We start from the raw sequence: 4,925 nt of genomic DNA, 5'->3' as shown, positions 1-4,925 counted from the left end.
AACACGAGAGCGCGCTCTATGCAGTCCTTTGATTTAATAAAACTCTATTTCTGCCACAGGCTTCACAGCAATGTTTGTGTAGAGGGCTGTGAAGCTCGACGCAGCTGTAAAAACATCCCACTGTACACCCGATTTTCACCGAGATTGTTTTAAAGGGCCCCTCACAGGCTACATAACAAATTTTGATTATACGCTGAAAGTTGTTACGTGCCCTCTAAGAAGTGTTCTACCGCAAGAATTTTTGAAATGGGTTCAATAACAGCAGAGAGAGAATGATTGAAGTGCCGCGAACACGATTTCAGGAGGCGAGCGTCGCCGCCTATAATAACACTCTCTCGACATTCCCCGTTTCGCCTGTGTAAGCGAATTTCCTTCACTGCGTTCTCCCATACCGGAGCCGAGGGGTAGCGCGGCGGGTATACCCTGCCGTCTTCTTTTCATCACCGTCACCGGTGCACTTCCGTTGACGGTGTCGCGCGAGCTGTTGCGCTTGTCTCGTTTCTTGTAGCGGACGATAATGTGTGCTCTACACGAGAACACGTGATTAGCGGTATAAGTCATTGCCCCAGCACTGAGGCAAACGCGAGGATGAAAGAGCATATGACCGCAATGCTGGAACACAGTAGACAATGACGTATAGTTTCGTTCTCTGCGCGCGTGCAAACGTCGGAAAAAGAGACGAAACAGAAATTCATCTCTCTTGCTACAGTGCGAAGTAAAACAATAGCACCGAGACATTCTGGTTGCAATTTCCATTATTTCTCTAAACTTTAATTAGTCCACTGAAGCAACAGATTCAACAAATAACTGATGCTGCTTTGAATCTAAGTCACGTGTTACTCTGAATGACATCACAGCACAGTAGGTGCTCCTCCTATGCAGCAGCAAAGTTACGGGCATCATCTGCTTGCTGCTGCGATAACACTACGACACTTGAACTCAGAGGTACGATTTATGTTGTGTGTGATTATAGATAACCAGTAGAGTACTTGTCTGATGTTAAATGTAATGACCCACTGGCAATCCACGATGCACTCAATGAAAACGTTTTTATGCTGTGTGCGGCGTGACCCACCAGTGACCCACACGCAAGAATTCTCTTGTGTTGCCATCTGAGGTCTGAAATTGCAACTAATATATCTTTTTATTGCATTGGACATGGGGTGGCACGTTCGTTTCGGCGAGTGGAGTGGCGGCACATTTCTCAGTTGGGTTGCTTGCAAACATTTCGGCGCGGTTTTTGAAATACGTGCCGTTGGAATAAGTACCTGCAATTTTCTTGCTACTCCCAAACTTTTCAGCGTGTCTAATAGATCCTCATGCCCCTTACGGATGCAAAAAAAGCACAATGCAGAGGAAACAAATAAACTTCGTTTTGGGCCAGATGAATGCACCAGCAACTTTGCGATCACCAGCTGATGAGTCAAGTGCTTCAGTGTCAGTTGTTCAGCCGTGGACAGACAGTGAAATCAGTGACAAAGATAGTGTTTACGAACCATCTTGCACAGACCTCAGCCAGCACGTCGAATGGAGAGTCGGACCTGACTGATGATTCTGAGGTGAATGTTTCAGGATACGATGCTCTCATTTCTCTCAGCCCATCTCTAGAGAAATGGACACCGGCAGCAACTACTTCGCCTAGTGTGATACCGCACTCTAGGCCGGCCACTATCATTCAGTTGCCATCTAGCCATTGTGCCCCATCTTTATGTTCACTGTTTATTACGGATGACATTTGGCAAATGATGGTCAATGAAACAAACAGGTTCACACAACGAATGTTGAAGTCAACTACTCCCAAATCTAAATCACGGTTGAAAAATTGGACGGAAACCAATGCCAAAGAAATGAAAGTATTTATTCGAATACTGATTTGTATTGGTCTCCTCCGTTTTCCTACTCCCAAATCTTAATCACAGTTGAAAAATTGGATGGAAACCAATCTCCAAAAAACCAAAGCATTTGTTGAAATACCAATTTGTATTGATCTCGTCCATCTTCCTATCTGAGTCACTACTGGGCAAAAAGTAACCTGTATGGTGTTGAACTCATTCGTCAAAATATGAGGCATTTTGCGGACAATTAACTGGTTGCAGAGTTGCAGGATCATGTCTTTAAAATCCATCCTCTGATAGAGAAATTGAACCAAATTTTTTGCCACTGTGCTTGAGCCGGGAAAGGAGGTTGTGATAGATGAAACAATAGTGCCATGGCGTGGCAGACTTTCGTTCTTACAGAGTCAGGCTGTTGAATGCATGTACCAAAGACGGTTACAGGCTAAAGGTTGATGTATATGCCGGAAAGTGTGACTTAACAGTTGGCATCGGACACGCCGATGATGTATGCTTGAAACTCCTGCAAAATTACAAGGAAGTCGTGTGCCCGCTGTACGTAGACAACTTCTACATGAGCTTGCCACTCACTCTTGACCTTCTAAAGGAAGACACTTTCATTTTTGGCACAGTTCGCTCAGTGAGGAAGGGGCTGCCAAAAGATGTCACTGAAGTAAAGGTAGCAAATGGCAGTGTTACCAGACTTCAGTCGAAAGATGGAGTGAAGGCACTGAAGTGGATGGACAAGAGGCCTGTTCTGATACTCACATCTGTCGCCAAATATAAAACAACAAGGGTGGACAGTAGGAAGAAAACAGGGGACGGTGCACCAATCATGAAACATCAGGCCGTTCTTGACTACAATGCACTAAAAAGGGCGTCGACTATAGTGACCAAATGACGTTATACCACAACTGTCTTAGAAAAGGACTCAAGTGGTACAGAAAGGCAGCTGTTGAGTTGCTTGTTGGAAGTGCCATCATTAATGCGTGGAACATTCGTGGCATGGTTGAAGGAAACTCTACGCCAATTATAAAATTTCAAGATGAACTGGCTCATTCACTGTTCAGCCCTCGTCAAGACAACATCGAAGAAGCTCGTGGGGGGAGTGTCCACGTGCTAAAAAAGACTTGCGCATCGGCACATGATGTAGCGTCTATTAACAGCATTTAGCCAAATGTGAATACTCGGTTGGCGACCTGGAATAAAGCATAGGAGCTTTAGCAATGAGTGCGTATCGCCGTGTCACTCCAATCTAAATCAATCAGACCGCATCCCCGTCTACGCGAACACTAAAATGGTGTCAGAAGTGTTACTTGGTCCCATGTGAGTGCCAAACCAAGTCATTCCGTCGTATCATCCATCAGCAGCAAGCGGCAACCGGCAATCGCAGCCATGGCATACGCGCTCCCTCCCTTCCCAAGTTTTGACCTTCGCGCCACAGACGCCAATACTGGTCACGAATGGACCAAGTGGATAGAAAGGTTCGAGAACTTTCTTTTAGCGTGTGATATCACGGCAGAGGCACGCAATAAAGCGCTCCTCCTGCACTACGTCGGCGAGGAAGTCTACGACATATTTCGCTCCCTCCCCGACTACCCTACACAAGCTACAACAGCTACAAGCTCGACCCAGACCACGCAGAGCCCATCGACGCCAGAATACGATGCCGCACGAGCGAAACTGAGTGCATACTTCGCCCCGCGAGTGAACTCGACATTTGCGATCTACAAATTTCGCCAAGCCCAGCAAAACGTTGGTGAGCCACTGGACGCCTTCTACCCACACCTCCGGCAGCTCTCTCGCCACTGTAACTTCGGGAACGTCGACGCTGAAGTCCAGAACCAAATAATTCTCGCCACAACGTCGTCTCGCCTTCGCAAATACGCAATGCTTCATTCCCTCACTTTACCAGACTTACTTAAACAAGGAAGAATGCTCGGGGATGTCGAACGGGATGTATCCGAAATAAAAAAGAACGTCGATAGCAATGCTGCGGTGCTCGCAGTGCACAAAGAAGGGCAGCACCATGGCCACCACCAAAGAAACAGCCGACAGATGCCACAACAAACCTATGCACCGCAACGACCTCGTGTCTCATCAGCAGATTGTCGCAACTGCGGTGGCAAGTGGCCTCACCAAGGCGGACGATCAAGTTGTGCTGCATGGGGTAAGACGTGCAAGGCATGTAACAAGGTTGGTCACTTTGCACGATTCTGTCGTTCAACGAGACAAATGGTACAAGCAGTGGACTGTGACAATGGTCCAAACAGGAATCAGTCTGCAGTAAGAAGAGTTCTAGCACCAAAGAATGCGCTGCCACCTGTGACACCAGTTCAAGCAGTGGCGAGTATGTTTTCGTTGCCATGACCTCACCTCAGGCAGGCCCATCTCCAAAAGTTATTGTCACTGTCAACAATGTGCCAGTCACTTTCATAATCGACACAGGTGCAACAGTGTCAATTCTTGGTGAAAATGACATTGAGAGCTATCGGCTAAAGGTGAAACTCCAGGAAACATCCGTCAGAGTGTTCCCATACAAAGCAACATCTACGCTTGAACTTCTAGGCAAAGTCTCTGTCACAATGAGATACAAAGATAACTGCATTGAAGAAGACATCTTTGTCATTCGAGGAAACTGTGCATCACTCTTAAGCTTCACAGCAGCATCCAACCTGGGGCTTGTTCAGATCACATACCAAGTTAATGAGCATCAAGGTGACAAGTCAATCGTGGAAGCATTCCCCAAGTTGTTTAGTGGAGTTGGGAAACTCAAAAACCACCACATTCATCTTTTTGTGGACGACACTGTCCCACCGGTTGCACAACCACAAAGGAGTATTCCGTTTGCCTTACGTGACGCCACAGAGAAAGAACTTGAACGCCTCCTGTCAGAAGACATCATTGAGCCAGCCATAGGACCTACACCGTGGGTGTCCCCTGTGGTTATTGTGCCTAAACCGCATCAGCCTGATGAAATTCGGATCTGCATTGACATGCGTGTTGTGAACACTGCCATTCAATGGGAACGACATTTGTGCCCAACAGTGGATGACAGCATTGTTGCCTTAAATGGAGCGAAAATATTCTCCA

At 46.7% G+C, this 4,925-nt stretch overlaps 1 pseudogene; it reads left to right on the top strand.

Annotated features, from left to right (window-relative positions):
- The first annotated feature begins 3,227 nt into the window (after positions 1-3,227).
- LOC135915938 (uncharacterized) lies at positions 3,228-4,006 on the top strand (annotated as a pseudogene).
- Positions 4,007-4,925: the final 919 nt, after the last annotated feature.

The sequence above is a fragment of the Dermacentor albipictus genome, chromosome 3 (assembly GCF_038994185.2).
Source record: "Dermacentor albipictus isolate Rhodes 1998 colony chromosome 3, USDA_Dalb.pri_finalv2, whole genome shotgun sequence".
NCBI lineage: Eukaryota > Metazoa > Arthropoda > Arachnida > Ixodida > Ixodidae > Dermacentor > Dermacentor albipictus.
Note: the sequence above shows the minus strand (reverse complement) of the source record. Positions and strands in the feature narration are given on the sequence as shown.